Here is a 19609-nt window from a genome sequence, read left to right as displayed (position 1 = left end):
CGGGCATGGCGGAAGTACAGTAATACCCTGACTGCAAAGCCCCCTCCCAATAAAAAAAAACCAAAACAATTACATTAACTGTGTATGCGTGCTTGCGCGCAAGGAAGTGAGCTTTCATAGGAGGGATACTCGAGTATCATTGAGTGTGCGAGATGTGTTTGTTTTCCTGAAAGAGCAGTCACTGCACCACCAGCCAGCTAGAGACAATGGGTAGCCAACAGTGACACAGCAAGAGTTGGTGGAAGGGATTGCGAAACTGCACCCCTCCCCCAACCCCCACCCCCTGCCTGGAACACTGATGGGGGCAGGACGCCTCGCTACTTTTCAAGGAAGACTTGTGTATGCCAGGATGGTATACTTCTGGAGGAGGGGTCGACATTTTAAAGAGTTGGAAGTCATGGGACGATATTCCAAGAGGACTCATTCCATTTACTTTTTCTGGTCGACGGACTGTTTCTCCCCATCCTGATTGGCTGTTGATAAGCCAATCACAGGGCTGGAGACTCTCCTCAGTCTCTCTCGAGAGAGTTCACATAGGCAGGATGTGTGTTCCACCTCTCCTGAGAGGGGTGCCTTTGAAAGAGTATGACTCAGGAGAGTTGGAACATAGATCCTACCGATGTGAACTCTCCAGAGAGACTGAGGGTTTTCAGCCCTGTGTGACTGGCTTATCAACAGCCAATCAGGAGCGTCGTAAGGGACTGGCATAGTCATCAAGTGCGCATTTGATGTGAATCTACTATACATACTAAACATATATACCTTCTCAGGATAATCCAAAAATTTCACTGCATACTTTTTTTTTTAAATATTTACAGAGCCACGGAACGTCTTATCTGCGGAGGTTCTGAGAAAGAGATATTCGATCGAATTCCGAATTCCAGTGATTCCATGCGATGCTAAACGAGCGATGAACAGAGATTTGTTTTTCAGGTTCCAGGAATATCTGACCTTCCTTTTATTATTATTAATTTTTATTTTTTTTTACTCTTGCGGCGCGAGTTACATTATCAGATTTCGGCTTCTAAATGCTGAGAGAGAGAGAGAGAGAGAGAGAGAGAGAGAGAGAGAGAGAGAGAGAGAGAGAGAGAGAGAGAGGCGTCAAAGCCAAAGAATGTCTTGAGGTATGGAGAGAGAGAGAGAGAGAGAGAGAGAGAGAGAGAGAGAGAGAGAGAGAGAGAGAGACGCGTCAAAGCCGAAGAAAGAATGTCTTGAGGTATGGAAAGAGAGAGAGAGAGAGAGAGAGAGAGAGAGAGAGAGAGAGAGAGAGAGAGAGAGAGAGAGAGAGAGACGCGTCAAAGCCGAAGAAAGAATGTTTTGAGGTATGGAAAGAGAGAGAGAGAGAGAGAAGAGAGAGAGAGAGAGAGAGAGAGGAGAGAGAGAGAGACGCGTCAAAGCCGAAGAAAGAGTTTGAGGTATGGAAAAAGCAAGAGAGAGAGAGAGAGAGAGAGAGAGAGAGAGAGAGAGAGAGAGAGAATGTATAGCACTTAGAAAAATCAATCTAAAACATCTGGAAAATAGTGGAGCCCTACTTGACATAAGACCCAGACTCTATTAAAAAAAAGTGACTTTTAAAAATACGCAACTCATAAAAAATATATTACTGTTCATTTGAAAAATACAAAATGGAAAATAAAAAATTATTGTTCGTGCGAGGTCATTTATATAAGAAGCCCATCGCTAAATGATTCATAATATTATTCAACGAACAACTACAAGCATTTGACATCAGAAACAACTGCAAGCATTTGAAAAGCACTTAGAGCGCCCTTGAAGATACAAGCCACAATGTCGAATATTCAGTGATATGCCTTTGCAAGCAACATTGAGAAGAGGTCACAATATCACAGGGGAGAGAGAGAGAGAGAGAGAGAGAGAGAGAGAGAGAGAGAGAGAGAGAGAGAGAGAGAGAGAGAGAGAGAGGCTGAAGGTGCTTGAAGGCAAATTAGCAATACGATTAACTTTTTCGCCCTACTTCATTTGGATTAAAATAAATTTTTTTAAATTATTTTCTTATCTTCCAATTTAGCTAAATTTCTTTTTATTATTTTTACTATTTTCTTATTTTGCATTTTCATTAATACTTCTTTATTTCTTTGTTCCCATTTTTGTTAAAATTGTTTGCATTTTCGAATTTTCCATTTATACAACATTGTTGCTATTTTCTTATTTTCTACTTATCAAAATTGTTTTCATTTTCTACGTTTCCATTTTCACATAAATTACTTCTCCATTTTGTTATTTTCCATTTTTTATCAAAGTTGTTAGCTTTCAATTTATAATTTTTAATTTTTATAAAAATTATTTTTATTTTCGTCTTAAACTTTTTATTAAAATTTTCATTTTCTAATTTCCCATTTACATATACATTATTTTTTTCATTTTCTTAGTTTTGACTTTATATTAAAATTAAGTATATTATTTGTTTCCATGTTTTTCTAATTTTCCATTTTTATAAAATTCTTTTTTTATTGTCTTTTTTTCCATTTTTATATCCATTATTTGTCTTCATTTTCTAATTTCCAATTTTATCAAAATACCTTTGTTCATTATCTCATTTTCCATTTTTATAAAAATTAAATTTTTTCATTCTCTAATTTTCCATTCGTATTACAATCCCTCTTTTATTGTCTTATTTTTCATTTGTATATAAATAAAAAAAATTTCATTTTCTAATTTTCCATCTTTATTAAAATTCCTCTTTTAATGTCTTATTTTCCTTTTGTATAAAAACTAAATTTTTTCCTTTTCTAATTTTCCATTTTCATTAAAATTCCTCTTTTATTGTCTTATTCTCCATGCACTTTTAGGTCTACTGTCCCAAAACTGGGACATCCTTCGTTCTCTCTAGAGCCCTGTCTGTCTGTCAGCCTCTAATCTGACCTCTCGCTGGCTTACATTATCCTAAACCTTTTGCCAGAGAGAAGAAGCTACATGATCTGTAAAATAATAATAATAAAGGAAATGTGGTCTTTTGCTCTGGTGCACAAAGTTAGAACCGCTTCGATTTTGAATTATATTTCTCAAAATGTGCAACGGCTTGTCTAGACATAGGTTGCTGGGGTCCGCTAGAAGATACTGCACACCAAAACAATTAATCTTGTTACTAACACACCTCACGTCACTGATTCACAACCATATTTACCACGAAAAACAAGGTAGGTCAAAATACGGACCCGGCAGAACTCCCCTACGCAAGCAAGACGATGGGACCATGGCAACAAGACTGAGTGTGTTGCTGGCAACGAAATTCCCCAACTACGATATCAGATTACTTCGGACGATGCACATGGCAGTGGCTGAGTAGCACTATGTGAATGTGAAAGAGAGAGAGAGAGAGAGAGAGAGAGAGAGAGAGAGAGAGAGAGAGAGAGAGAGAGGCTTGCAGTTATTCTCAACTTGCATCTGTGATGCTCTTTCTTGAGAGAGAGAGAGAGAGAGAGAGAGAGAGAGAGAGAGAGAGACTGGTGGTATCTATTCTCAACTTACTCTATGTCCTTTCAACGCGTTTATCATTGCTATGAAATATCTATACTTCATCAACACTTCCACATTTCTGCTTGACATCTTTATAGTCAATACATAATCTACAACTATTAACCCCATGGTTGGAATAGTCTAGACGAATTATCAAAAATTATGATTGGTCAAATATTTTGGATGTATCGTTGAACTAAAATAACAAGTAACCAAAACAATTTTTTTTCTAAATAACTTCTCCCCATTTAGTACATTAGATGTTCATCGTCACTTCGAAACTCGGCAATATATTTAGATACCAATTTGAAACACTTGTGAGAAGATAGGTCAACTGATCTCACAAAATCAACGGAATATTGCTTTAATTAAAATTTTCACCACTCAAGATGCAACTTAACTGATTTCTGATTTCATTATTGCGTTTTCCTCATCACCCACGAATTTCTTCTATACTAAATAGCTTTGTAACTCAAGAACTGGAGGTAGAGACTCGACCCAATCCATTTCGCCGAGTGACGAGCAAGAGCTGTTGGTGGCGTCATTCAGGGTAGTGTCCTGCGACCCGTGTTGATTTTAGCCTTGACTAGTATGGGACGTAATAGTAAGGCCAAAGACCAAGTCCTACTGGGACCTATGAGGTTATTCAACTCAAAGGTAAACTGAGAGTGAAGAAGGTTTGAAAACCTCAAAGAGGTTGCACTATGAAACAGTTATCTAAAAAGAGCGCCAATTACCTCATAAATCAATCAACATCACCAATAGGCCTAACTCGGTAGCACCGTGCCTACACCAATGAAATCATGAGTACCTCCCTAACAACATCAATGAAACATCAACTAGCACATCATAAGGACATCGTCAGTAACTCAATAACACCATCAATTATTTCATAAATAATGCACATCACCATATCAATAGGCTTAACTCGGTAACAACACCATACCACCACGAACGAAATCTTGAGTAGTGTACCTCCGTAACATCAGTGGAACATCAATGGAACATCAACATGAACAACAGCAACTGACTTACCGTTGATGTGATTGATGAGGACGTAGTCTGAATCCCCACCGTCGACTTTGACTAATTCAGTTCTCATTGTCTCGACGCATAACATCCTTGGGACATCACCAGCAGAGGTTGCCAAAGCGTAAATAGATCCTCACGCCGAGATCTTCTTTCCTTTTTTTTCAACTTTTCACTCAAACATCATCATATTCACGTTTCAGTGTCACTTGTTATTTTGTACTGAGATATATTTCTCGGGGCTTCGAGGGCGGTGACTCTAAAAGGTAACTTTTTCAACCTTCACTGTTATGAAAACTTTTTTTTTTGTTTTTTTTTTTTACAACAGTTAATCACACGACAATCGTGTGACTTACTAACTTTATTTTGTACTATGTAAATTAAACTTAAGATATTTGTACTGGGGAAGAGCTCGTGGCGTTTATATTTTTACTTTTCAAAGGGTTCGCAAGAGTTATTCAACTGTTTTTTATTTATTTATTTACAAACGTAAGTTCGAAATCACAAGTTCAACTGTTTTAATTCAACAGTTGACAACAACAAAGTCTTACGGTGTTCGGTGAGATGCCATCGTCGCGTCGTGGTCCTGTCCCTTGATAAATAGATGATAGTGACCAAGGCATCATGATCACCACCACCATCGGTTCCTGCACTTCGAAGACGACGACATCACTATATACAAAAATAAAAGGCGAACTGACTGACGCTCCTTGCTTTGTGATTTTGTACTTTCACCAGCCCCTAGGCATCTTCGTCAATCACCAGAAATCACTCACGTTGGCGTAGTAGCAGAAGCAATCTTCCATCTTTATATTAATAAAGATCACCAGAATGAACGAAAAAGATAAAAAAAGAAAAAGAAAAGTGATGGACTCCTTCTTCTAATCTCTTCTAATCTTGATGAACTTCCGATGGGCGAAATACACTTGGAAACTGACTAAACGGCAACTCTCTTTATCGTACCTTCCAGACGCCAACGCCTTCCCAAAATACATCGTTCCCTGACCACCATTTTCGTTCATCTCACCTTCGCGCTGCCATCGAGACAAGGGCTGCCGTCTATTGCACTACGCACCATCGTTTACGGGAGACGAACGATTTTCAAAGGGAGACGAACGATTTTCAAAGGGTCTCGCTCCTTCTCTCCGTCTCTCATTCTCTTTTCAAGCGATATGCCTTAGCCTCGGAGAACACACAACTGTAATATATATATATTCCTGTGGGCAGAGATAACAAACATGCATATGAGGCCACTTGGATACGGGAATAGAACGTTCATATATTGTGGCTTTCGACATTTTTTTTTTCCCTCTTACGTTTGTTTGTTTTGTTTTTTTTCTGGTTTTCTGTCAAAATCTGTATTATTTTGTTCAAACTTTTGAATGATTGCTTCACTAATTTGTGAACTGATCGCACGTAAGCATATGCAATTCGATATTAGACACACACACACAATACATACATAATACATTATACATACATAGTATATATATATATATATATATATATATATATATATATATATATATATATATACACACACACACATTAAGCCACAAGGAATCCCAACATATGATGGGTATGTATATATATAATCATAATAATATTTATCTTTGTCATGAAAACGTGGGTTGCCAACAGTCACTCTACGCTCATTATTGCTGAATGCACTGAAATGTTGCTAGCAACACAGCTTAATATCTCTCTCTCTCTCTCTCTCTCTCTCTCTCTCTCTCTCTCTCTCTCTCTCTCTCAGACCTTTCTTGTCACAATTGCAGTAATTACCCTTTCCGTCGAGTTTACTGAACTCAGTGGGAATATTATAATTCAGTTCATTTCCGTAGGTTAAATTGGAGTTACAATTTGATTGTTTCTGAACTACAGAGAGAGAGAATTTAATATCTACTAAAGGGCCTTTAAAAACTTTTATACTGAACTAGAAACACTGCACTTTGCCTACTCCTTTCCAAATACAAAGAAAAAATATAAAAATCAAATCACAAAAAAATTCAAAGGGGATCCTAATAAAAAAAATTTAAAAATTTAAAAAAAAGAAAAAAAAAACAGACATAAGGCAAAAAGACTGACTGTCTCCACACCCCCTTCCCTAAACCATTCCTATGGCCCTCTCCCAAGAACCTCCAACCTTCTGCCAAGAACCTCCAACCCTCTGCCAAGAACCTCAAACCCCTCTCCCAAGAACCTCCAACCTTCTGCCAAGAACCTCAAACCCCTCTGCCAAGGACCTCCAACACCCCAAGGACCTCCAACCCCTCTCCCAAGAATCTCCAATTCCCCTCTGCCAAGAACCTCCAAACCCCCTACCAAGAACCTCCAACTCCTTTCCCAAGAACCTCCAACTCCTTTCCCAAGAACCTCCAATTCTCCTCTGCCAAGAACCTCAAAACCCCCTCCCAAGAACCACCAATTCCCCTCTCTCCCAAGAACCTCTGATCCCTCTGCCAAGAACCTCCAACCCCCAAAAAACCTCCAACACCTTTCCCCCACCTCACAACGTCTTAGGGGGGGGGGGGGCAGGGGGGCGGGAGTCTGAAACCTAAGCCGACAAGGTTCGGCTCGGATACCTGAAGGCCAGACAGTGGGAAGTGAGGTAAGGAGCTAACGCTATTGTAGGGGGGAGGATTAGGGAGGAGTAGGTGAGGGTTCTTGGGGGGGGGGGGGGGGTGGGCCAGGGCTAAACCACCATCCACAAGCAGGTAAAGAAGGTACATGATGCTGCAAGCAAGGACAGGAAGAGACTGAGAGGACGAACGCATCCACGCACCCATGCAAGCACTTTCGTGTACAGGAACCAGTATACGGATAATCTCTTCCAGTGCACGCGGACTGACCTGCACAAGAACGTATATTTTAGCAGATTGAACTAAGCAAATACAAGAGGCTGCCTGAATCTCTCTCTCTCTCTCTCTTTCGATGACGGTTAACCGCAAAAGTAACTGACCAGACCCAACGTTGCTTAATCAGCTACGTCGAGGGAACGAGTAGCAATAGAGAGAAGGCGTGTGTGGAGTATATGTGTTTATATTGATCTGTCAATACACTTGCGGGACCTTTTTTTGCCAAACTGTCAAAAAAAAAGATTTTTTTTCTATTTTCTTTTAAATTTCGATCTATCAACAAAAGTTTTTTTTTTCACTTTCGAGCTGTCAAATAGAAAGAAAATGGTTTTCTTTTAATTTTCGAAGTCAAAATTTTTTTTTTAACTTTCAAACTGTCCAATGAAACCTATTTTAAAAGTGTGTAGTAACTGGTATTTCGTTTAAAACGAATGAGTGGACGTAATCCATAATAATAATATGCAAAATACTCGAGTAAATAATAATAATAATAATAATAATAATAATAATAATAATAATAATAATAATAATATCATATGAGGCCATTAAACTAAGATGAAGAAGAATGTTTATCACTCGGGATCTGAGATCGCAGTGAGAGATAACTGCACTTCAGTCCATTACTGATAAAATTACAGAGAGAGAGAGAGAGAGAGAGAGAGAGAGAGAGAGAGAGAGAGAGAGAGAGAGAGAGAGAGAGAGAGAGAATGTACTTTTGAACAAGATTAGTCCAACCGGTTGGAAACGACCTCCTCTTTGAAGACCTCAAATTAACAAAACAACGATTCTTTTCTGTCACACTCGGCTACCAGACAGGTATAATAGTACTAATCACTTCTTAAGTCAAGGGAGATCATCCTAGATTTTGGATTAAAGGGTGTAATTTTTTTTGGTGAAAATGTCACTGGTACGAAAATCTAATATTAAGTCTCTTTGAAGAACGCGTCTGTAGTGAAAATATAACTAATGTAGAAATCAATTATACAAGCCTCATAAACCCTGATTTAAGACAAGGATGGAGGGGCACCTGTGTCTCCCTGTTTTTGAATAAACAGCACAAGGTGCTTTCATTCATCAGTAGATTAAGGATTTCAGCGCCGAAGAAACAGCGAAACGTGAAACAGCCACTGAGTTTTGACTCACTCTATTTCCTGAATAAATTCTCACCGTGCAACCTTGAAGACTCGATGTAGACGAATGTTCAAGATAACAATGTGACGAAACAACATTCAGCGTTGAATTCATATTTGAACACGGCACATTTTCTACTAAAACCAACTATATTCTATATTCTTATAATGTAATCACAGGAAGAACAACCAAACAAAAAATGTGACAGACAGAAGAGCATCGACATGCGTCTGCAAGGCTTATTCAAAATTCGGTTTCCTGGGGGTCGTGACCTCTCATACAAGAGGTGGCGTAAATATATCTCATTCGCCTCCGTAAGAGACCATACATATGGTTGGCAAGCAAGACGAAGCTTCTATAATCACTGACGACACTTCAGTGAAAATGTTCCTGAATAAAATTTCACTGGCGGAGAGAGAGATCTTCAGCGCAGTCCTGATGCTTGTTAGGACATCCCCCTGCACCGTTTGTATTGTTGGACACGAAACGGGAGGCGTGTGGCCTGCCTGAGGTGAAAGAGGAGTGTCAGTTGCTCCAACAGGTAGGAGATTCTCTCTAGGCGATGCAGTAACACGAACTCTGCCTCTCCAGTGGACAAAGCGCTGTAAGATGTTCCAGGTGAAGAATTCTTCTTGGTAATTCATTCTGGGAATTTAAACAGAGGTAACAAAGGTGTTCCCAGGACAGACATCCTTATTGAGAGTGTATGGTGTCTGTATAAAGATGGAGAAAGGAATATGCCAAAGGAGAAGTGGCAAATACAATAAGGTAGGACCAGGTGCTTTGCCACGGACGAAGTTCTCTAATCTTCCTGTTCGTGTCGAACGTAGGCCAATTCAGACTAACTGTCTAATGAAGAGAAAGAATAAATGGTGGAATCGGTTTTTGAAATGGCTTTTGGTTTCATTCAGCCTACAGGAACTTCCTTTACTCCTCTCCCTCGCTCTCTCTCTCTCTCTTCCTCTCTTTATAGATATATGTTTACAACTAGGGCATGTTTCGTATATAACTTCAGGGAGTTGCGTCTCTGTCCCTTGGTGAACACCAGGTCCAGCTGGCGTGGCTGGTAGTACCTGCACTGGAGCTAGAGCTCTGGACTCTACCCATTTGTCCCCTGCAGGCTAAAGCTTACTCAGTTAAAGGCTACAACCGAAACAAAAAACAGTGGCCTTGATCGAGATGAGCACAAGAAATCATTACAACAGGATGATGAATACAGTTAAGGTGTGAGTAGTGCTTCATCGCCTCAAGTTCAACTCTGGACTCCCAGTGGATGGCCTTGGTTAAAAACCAGTAGGCGATGGCAGAGGTCATTGACAAAACTACAAGGAACTGGCTGTCCTTTAATTTACTAATCCAATGAATCCCCTGTGGAAGCAACCACATTTCTGGAATAGCAGCGTCCGCAAATGGCCCACAGCCCTGGGCATCAGCATCTTCGAGAAGAAATAGGCAATTGGATTGTAAAAGGATAGAATCAAACTGGAAAGATGCAACAGGTATTGTAAGAACTGAAGAGATACGGACGAGACGACTTAGATTTACGTGAATCAAAGTGCCAAGGACTGGATCAAGGGAGACTGCATGTGATAACAGTTATCTTTATTCAGGAAGAGAAGAAGGAACAGGTATAGATAAGGTGTACGCACGATTTTTAACACCTTAAACCTGACTGACTGGACAGCAGTGAGCTGTAGCGAAATGTTAGTTAATTGATTGATTGCTTTGATTGGAGAAATAAAAGATTAATTTTATACAGAATTACAAAATGTTATGGATGCAAAACTAGGAAGAGATAAGGAAAATAACTGCTGGTAGGATCAATGAAGGTTTAGAAGATATTATGGGAAGGGGAGGTCTGACAGAGACTACAAACGCCAATGGGGTGAAATTACAAGTTTTGTTGCTGCAAATAATCTTGAAATTGAGAATACCATTTTATAATAAAAGATCACCTAGAACTACTCTTGGAAATCTCTGGATGGCAGCCATGAAAACCAGACAGCTAAGATATCCATCAATCCAGACTAAAAGAGCGCTCAAGAATGTAAGGAATTATACAGGACAGGAGCAGATATCTCCATTGATCAATCCTGTCACAGCCCCAATGAAGCTGAAATTAAAAAGCTCCGCCCACAAAAGTTTACAGATCACTTTTGCTTTATATAAAGAATCTATAGAATTTGGTGTCAGGCAGAAACCTTAGGATTTGGATGATACCTGACAAAGAAGGAAAAACAGAACAGGGACAACAGCAAAGGGGTACATGTGGAAAAATGCTACAGATCAGAAAAAGTAGAACACACTAAGTACTCGAGTCTAGATATCGAAGGTAAATGAAGAACAAGAAGAGATAAGGCAGAATTTCCAGATAAGCACAGGTGGATGATGCTGATAAGGCCATACACAAGTGAGTGGCACTGGTCTTAGGGTACCCCACAAAATTATTAATGAAAATATACCTGGGTGAAGGAAAGCAAATAAATCACTGTCAAAAGTTGGGCTGGGTCAATAATTCAATGATACCATCAGAAGAAGAAGATGAAGAAGAAAAATAAGAAGACTGAATGACACATTTTTGTGACGTCATAAGCGACAGATGAAAAGGGATAAATTTGATCAATAGTAAAGAAACTTCAGAGACGAAAAGCAAATGGCTGGAAACACCATTTCCAGCTGAGAATGTAGTGACACCCCGCACACTTCCTGGACCCTATTCCAAAACATGGAGTGAAGAAACACTGTCTGATAATTGGCATCTGGAAGCTTTACAAAAACAGCAAAGGGGGATGATCTAACCTAAATGTGGAAACTAAGAGCATAGTGTATTTATGATTGGCGATGAAACGAGTACAAGTATGGTTGTCCTGAAACTCTTGAAAAGTTAGGACACTGTGAAAGATTGTATTGAATTCAGAAATATCTCTCATATGCTAGTCCATTGTTTCATTTTCCTTTATATATATAAGGTATATATACATATTTGTAGAGAGAGAGAGAGAGAGAGAGAGAGAGAGAGAGAGAGAGAAGGGAAAAACATTACCCAGTACAAGTTCCCTCTTTCCCTACCACTTGAAAAAACCTTCAGAATCAAGACCCCGTGACGAAAATGACATGTGTCTGGAGTCCGTCTGTTACACGACCGCCCCCCACCCTCCTTAACCCACAACCCCCTCTCTTCTCTCTCTCTCTCTCTCTCCTCTCTCTCTCTCTCTCTCTCTCTCTCTCTTCCATGACGATCATTAGATGTCTGGCCGCCTGGCTGGCAGGCAGTGTCAAGGCCAGTTGCTCCCAGACGCATACTGATAGAGAGAGAGAGAGAGAGAGAGAGAGAGAGAGAAAACGGACGTGACGCAATCAGGAGACGATAATATGCAAGAAGCAGGAAGCAAGCAAGCAAGCAAGCAAGCAAGCAAGCAAGCGCTCTCACACGCACGCGGCAGATAAAAAAGGCAGGAACCGCGCATGTCAATGGCAGTTTTTTTTCGGAGAGCGACTGCCGATAAATTAATCAAAAAACAAAATAAAAATAGATAAACAAATCAATCAATCAATTAACCAACATATAAAGAAGTACGAGTCATAGTACTGATATGACTGCATCGCTGACAGATAAAGATGAATAAACAGAAACAGGAGAACGGAATGCTTTAAGAGAGAGAGAGAGAGAGAGAGAGAGAGAGAGAGAGAGAGAGATGACTCAGGTGGGGGGCGGGTCCAATAAGAAAGGAGATATGGGACATTTCCCTTGACCTCCTCCTCCTCCTCCTCCTCCTCAACCTCCCTCCCCCACCCCAGGGAGGGGGGGATGAGGCAAGAGTGTAGGAGGTGAGGGACTCATGTCGCAAGGGGGTTTATGAGCTCATAAGTGTCAGTGAACTGGCAGAGAGAGAGAGAGAGAGAGAGAGAGAGAGAGAGAGAGAGAGAGAGAGAGCCCACAAGGGCAACCCACGAAGGTTCCAACTTGACCTATGCCACACGAACTGCCTTTGCTTTTCCTGCCCGCTACGTCGACGGCTAAAATGAATTATTTCTTCTTTTATTTATTTATTTATTTATTTATTTATTTGGGCTCTTTCAAATACCGGTGGTTGATAATGATAAACTGACCTATAATATTCCAGGAATATTATGTATGTATGTATGTATATACAATTTACACTAGACTTATATATTTTTATATATGTATTCAATATTTAAATAGATCCACATTTTATAAATATAAATAATCATTTTCTTTTTTTATATACTATTCATTTCGGCTAAAATCTGGTCCAATATGACGGGCCCAATTTATTGGTCAATTTAAAGATTTTGAAGAATTACATTCAACCCCCCACCCCCTTCTTCTTTATGAAGTCTCAATTATAAGTTATCGGGAAAACTTACTGAAAAGTATGTGTGCATGAATTCCAGTCCCTGTTCCAGTCTTCGAATGAACTGGAATATAAAACTTAGGACTAAGACCCAAGCTCTGCGACCTATGCGGTCATTCAGCGATGCTGCTTTTCCAGTTTTGGTTCTACACATTCATACCTATCCAAGACCCTACGTGAATTCATTCTTATTCATTTTCTAACCTGATCTTCCTGTCTTGGCGATAAAATCTCTCTCTCTCTCTCTCTCTCTCTCCTCTCTCTCTCTCTCTCTCTCTCTCTCAATGTCATTTCTCTCTGCGTACAAGAAACTGGAGGATTTCTCATAATCAGTACTTTCACTTTCTCTGTAACATCGCTTTCTCTCCATTTCAGCAGAGGCATTCGAAGAAGAAGAAGAAGAAGAAGAAGAAGAAAGTATTATGGACCAACGCGAAAGGAAAGATCAGAAAGTAAATAATTCGTTTCTTCAAACCGGGCCTCAGGTCACGTACAAGCGTTGGTGACCTTATAGCTGTTACGACGTTGAGATGACCTGGTTTTCCCATCGAGTTGCTCTCTCTCTTCTCTCTCTCTCTCTCTCTCTCTCTCTCTCCTCTCTTATGTCTAATCGTTCACCCGGTTATTCCAGTTCCTGTTTCGGTGAGCTGAACAGCTAGGCCTATAAAAGAACACTTCCTAGTGTCTGCTCCTACGCTTATTCAAACATGGGCTTCAGCCTACGAAATTCTGGACAGTGACAAACTCCAACATATTTCCCCCTCAATTTGCATAATACTTTATTCATTTATAACGAGAACGTCGTCTGCTCTGTCTTGCTTCATTTCAAAGGCGACTCTCACGAGAACTCAGCCTAAACGAACTTATCATCAACCCGGAGAACTTATGGCAACTACGTCTAATGAAGTGGACATGCACTCAAAAACCTTACAATCGTCCATAATTTCTGTTCCTTCACTGTCTGTCTGCTTGCAGGCATGCAAAGTCTACCTCCCCACACCCCTTCTCCTCCCCCTACATTCCTCCACCTTCCTCCTCCTACTAATGTCCCAGCCAGACTTCTTCTTGTTCCTCCTCCTCCTCCAGCCATCTGCCTCTTCCTCCACTGACACCAGACCCGCCAGACACACAGATCGGACGAAAGCGGTTTCGACGCCCAGGCGTGTTTATTTTGCTTGATTGATTTGCCTTCTTGCGATATTATCCCGGACCAAAAACGTACTTTACAACGTTCAAAGAAAAACGTTTCTCGATTGCGTCTAGGTTTCCCGCTTCGCGAAGTACGAGGACAAAAAACGTTACGTAGAGCTACATATCTCTAGACACATGTCGGCGAAACCTCCCTCCAGCGAGTCGTGGTGGGCTACGTCACTACGATCTATCTATCTGAATCTCTCTCTCTCTCTCTCTCTCTCTCTCTCTCTCGTTCGCAGCCCAAACGACAACACACGAAAATGGCAGAAAGAAAGCTATCATGTTACATGACACGCTTAGTGAGGTCATTCATCCAATCATATTGCACTGGACGAGGAACATTTTTTTTTTCTTTTTATACTTTCTTGGCAGCGAACAGGACGCACTTGGAGCAAAAGAAGAATGTGTACTAGACCTATAACTGTGACTTTTTCTCTCCAACACGATCGGTTTCGGACGTAAATACGGGATTCGCTTGGACCAATGCAAACGGCTTCGTTTGAGGGACTGATGTTGTTTGTACGTGATCCAGAACAGCTGGCGTTTTGGTGGCTATCTGTAAAACGTTCCTTTTTGGGCAGCAGCTAATGCTGTTGTTGTATATCAATTTAAAAGGCGAAAACTGTCTAAACGTCATGATGCTACTCAAAGAATCTGTATATCTGATTCGAGTAAGCTTTGCGGTTAACCAATTTGGCGAAAACTAAAATCTCAGGCCGATATGGAAAGTTTAAGCCAATATGATCAGCCAAAATAGTGACATATATCACTAAAACCATTTAAAATTTTGCCCGTATATATATATATATATATATATATATATATATATATATATATAATATATATATATATATATATATATATAGAGCCCTGCAATATCTAGAAATACGATTAGGGAAATATACATATAGCAGGTTAAAAGTTTTGACAGTGCGATTAGAAAGAAATTCAACGTCTAACCCGATATTTCTAAAACATCTGGTGGAGAAACGATAATAGAATGATAATTAGGTCAAGCTTTAACCCAAATAATTGAAAGAAGAATGATAAATAAACAGGGAGTTATGAAGGGATACATTGCAAAACACTTTAATGCTAGAAATTCACAACGCTTAGCAATTAAAATTTCATGGCAGTGCGATTTTAAAATAACACACAACATATAAATATGCGCTGCACATAAGGAGTGAATGGAATTTAACCATTTATATATCCACAGCGCTTTAGTAACAGAATAAAAATGCAGCTCGCTTCCAAAACATTCATATAAGATAGCAGAATCACAATAGAAGTGTATAGTGCCGAATAAAAAATATTGAAGAGAATTACAGTATTATTTGAGCTCACGTTCTCTATCAACGCAAGACCTTCAGAAATGAATGAAAAAAAAGTTATTTCAAAAAAAAAAAAAAAAAAAAAAAAAAAAAAAAAAAAAAAAAGAGAGGAAATCCCGAAATGACAGAATATCGAGCCATTACAGACAATGATAATTACGGCCAAGGATAACCATCATTACAGATTAAGATTGACTATAATTACACTTAATAGCGGTAATTACGGATAAAGAATAACGGGTAGTAAGTGGCATGATTCACACGGAAATTATACGAACTCAATATTGAGAACATCTTATGAAGGACACGCTGACATGTTGATGACAAGATAAGCTAAAAAAAATCTCTCTCTCTCTCTCTCTCTCTCTCTCTCTCTCTCTCTCTCTCTCTCTCTCTCTCAAAACAAGGACGAATTGGTGGAAGATTCATGAAAGCTGATTAAGACGAAAGTGATTCTGATAAAGCTATGTATCACAGGTAAATAACCTTTGACCTCATAGACCCCATTACAAAACCTAGACGCATATCGTGAAAAGAAAGATTCGTTCACTGGGACATCTCTCTCTCTCTCTCTTCTCTCTCTCTCTCTCTCTCTCGAGCGGTTTCCCCTCCCTAGGAGGAAAATTTTTACCTCCCCGAGGTCGTACAGACAATCCGTTTCCTACTGAGTGCTGAACGACCATGAGGAATTGTTTTTTTTTAATACTCTAATAACTATAGGCCTAATAGGTATTTAAACTGGCCAGCCTAGCTTATAATGTCATGGACAGAAGCAGACTGGAACTTTCTAAAGTAACATGAGGCCCATACCGTTCCCTCCTAGAGAGAGAGAGAGAGAGAGAGAGAGAGGAGAGAGAGAGAGAGAAGGCAAAGTAGGGTACAAATGATGTGAGCGATGGAGAAAAAGGGAGGGAGGGAGAGTAGAAGCGGCTAGCAACAAGTGCGACTCAATAGCCACCCCGTCCTTACTAGTCTCCTCACCCCCCCCTCCCCCCCCAACAACAACCCCACCCATCCCCCCCCACCACAACCCCTCCAGCCTTCCCCCCCCCCACCCCCCCCCAACAGTTCCCACCCCCCTAACGTCACCAAGCGTCACCGCCTGTATACTATAAACTTTTACTGACCACTACTTATAACTAAGAAAACTAGTATTAAGTACTGTCGCTGCCTGACTACAGAGTTACTTTTCATACATAAATCAATATTTATATATATATATATATATATATATATATATAATATATATATATATTATATATATATAATATTATTATATATATAATATATATATATATATATATATATATATATATATATATACTATATATATACTATATACTATATATACACGTGAATATATATAATATATATATATATATATATATATATAGTATATATATTATATATATATATATTATATATATCACACGTAATACGTATATACACCTGTTGTTAGTCCAATTATCAAGTAAAACCATGAAAACAAACATATGGAATAATAATAATAATAATAATAATAATAATAATAATAATAAAATAATAATAAATTCTCTTCAATACACGTGACAAACTTAATAATAATAATAATAATAATAATAATAATAATAATAATAATAATGACATACGCTAAATTTGCCTTTCTTACAAAGACTTTGAAAAATAAAATTGCCTTTTAATACCGCAGTTAGACAAATCGCTTTCGGGGGTTGTCGTAAACACATACAGAGTAACTAAGCGGTTAATGTGTATTAATTTCAATATCACAAAGAGCATTTCTTGCCATGTGTAATTTATCATACAGGGTGTCCATAAAGAGTCCCCGGTACCATCACAAGCAATAAATACTTGTAATGGTACTGGGACTTGATGGACACCCTGTATTTTTCTAATTAAGTGTTTATATTTTTGTTCTCTATTTAATGTATTTTTTATTTAATTAACATGTTTCTAAGACCATTTTTAATATCTTATATTCACTATCAGGGAAGATGCTTTTGTTGAAATAAATACAACAATTACATACAGACATACATATGTAAATACACAGTAATTTATATATATATATATATATATATATATATATATATATGTTGTGTGTGTATTAACAATAAAGAAAAACTGAACAAAGAGGCTACTCTCGCGAGAACAAAAACAATATCAACAAAAAAACATTATCAACATCAACCAAAAAAACATTGAGAACATTAACCAAGAACATTAACATCACAAACATTAACAAAAGAACCACAACATTACCAACAATAAAAAAACAACATGAGCTTCAAATAAAACAACGTTAACATAAGCAACAACCAAAAGGGCGGAGGTGTGGTAGCAGTCCCAAGTGCTACCACGAAGGAGAGAGAGAGAGAGAGAGAGAGAGAGAGAGAGAGAGAGAGAGATTCTACCCAAACCGGTCCGGCGGTATCGCTCGGAGACTGGACCAATACCCATATGAGGGCCGGGCACACGGCATCGAGCATACACGTTCCCTAAGGAGATGCCCACAGTCTCTTTCAATGACATAACTTCCGAAGTCGAAATGGGTCCTCTTCACGCCCTCGCCCCTGGAGAATGCCCGGTGGGTGATAGGGCAGCGTGGTACCAGAGGGTGTCCCATTAAAAGGACGGGGACCTCCTCCGCGCCGTGCCCTAAAGTATTCGAGGATGGACAGGGAAGGGGATTTCTCGTGTTCTCATGAAAGGGGGCACACCTTTTCATTTCAGTTTCACAAATGAATACAATATAAAAGATACTGCATTACCACATTATTATTATTATTATTATTATTATTATTATTACTCGAAAGATGAACCCCATTCATCTGGAACAAGTCCACCAAAGGTTGGCCAGTTATTACTCAAAAGATGAACCCCATTCATCTGGAATAAGCCCACCAAAGGTTGGCCAGTTATTACTCAAAAGATGAACCCCATTCATCTGGAACAAGTCCACCAAAGGTTGGCCAGCACTCATTGACTCAAAATGATGCCAACCCCATTCATCATCTGGAATAAGCCACCAAAAGGTTGGCCAGTTATTACTCCAAAAGATGAACCCAATTTCATCTGGAACAAGCCCACCAAAGGTGGCCAGTTATTACTGAACAATAGCCCATTCGTAAAGACTCAGTTAACATCATCTGGAATCCAAGTCCACCAAAGGTTGGCCAGTTATTACTCAAAATGATGAACCCCATTCATCTGGAATCTTGGAAGTAAGCCCACCAAAGGTTGCCCACTTATTACCCAAAAAAAAGATGAACTCCATTCATCTGGAATAAGCCCGAGGTTGGCCAGGTTATACTGGCATAGAATGATTGGAACGCCATTCAGATGAATCCCCATTCATCTGGATTCTGGAACAAGTCCACCAAAGATTGGCCAGTTATTACTCAATAGATGAACCCCATTCATCTGGAACAAGCCCACCAAAGGTTGGCGCCAGTGGCCTGAAATTCTCGAAGCTTCCAGCTGGCCGAAAACTGGAACATCAAAACATCAATTGGGATGCAAAATCCAACACATACGCAAATGAAGATGTTACCGACGCAAATCACGTTAAGCCAGGGCGTAAGCTAATGAAGATGGATGCGCCAACACGCATTGGCAAGCAAATACGCATATTTAGATGATGAATACAGATACGTAGGTGGCAGAAATATCAAATAAGGTCCTTCAGATGGCAGATGTATTTTTCAAAATGGCGAACAATGGCGAACATGCCAACACGAACGAGAAATTCGCAAGATAAGACGATGAAAGATGAAAAATGCTTCAATGAAGATGGCGTACAAAGACGCACTTCATAATGAATGATCACCTCGCCTGCTGCACGTGTCGATTACGAGGTCATGCATTTTTCATGTCATGACATCAGATATAACAAGGAGATAAAATGTAATAGTCTCCTGACTTTGCCAGAACAAAAATACCAGAAGCACTGATCGAAGGAGAGATTAAGAAGGAGAATGTGACCAAGATATTAACTTTTAATCCAACACGGACTTAGAAGGAGAGAGAGAGAGAGAGAGAGAGAGAGAGAGAGAGAGAGAGAGAGAGAGAGAGAGAGAGAGAGAAGTCGAATACAATAATAAATTCTGAAACGTTACGATGACATTACAGCAATGGCTCTGAAATACTGTCCCTAACTCGAGGGTCATTTGGACAAGAGAAAAATTGGTTTTGCAAAATAGCATAGCCACGT

The 19609-nt window shown here is 39.4% G+C and overlaps 1 protein-coding gene across 8 annotated transcripts in view; it reads right to left on the bottom strand.

Annotated features, from left to right (window-relative positions):
• LOC135205288 (dual 3',5'-cyclic-AMP and -GMP phosphodiesterase 11-like) overlaps nucleotides 1-19609 on the bottom strand; it is a 348600-nt gene that overhangs the window by 101666 nt on the left and 227325 nt on the right. For 5 of the 8 annotated variants that reach the window (XM_064235675.1, XM_064235683.1, XM_064235678.1 and 2 more), the window contains exon 2: nucleotides 4513-5723. The exons of the other annotated variants lie outside the window; for them this stretch is intronic. The gene's annotated coding sequence lies outside the window, so the exon portion shown is untranslated. The remainder of the gene's footprint in view (nucleotides 1-4512; nucleotides 5724-19609) is intronic. 8 annotated transcript variants of the gene reach the window in all.

The sequence above is a fragment of the Macrobrachium nipponense genome, chromosome 49 (genome assembly GCF_015104395.2).
Source record: "Macrobrachium nipponense isolate FS-2020 chromosome 49, ASM1510439v2, whole genome shotgun sequence".
NCBI lineage: Eukaryota > Metazoa > Arthropoda > Malacostraca > Decapoda > Palaemonidae > Macrobrachium > Macrobrachium nipponense.
The sequence above is the reverse complement of the archived record's forward strand: the minus strand, read 5'-3'. Positions and strand labels throughout refer to the sequence as shown.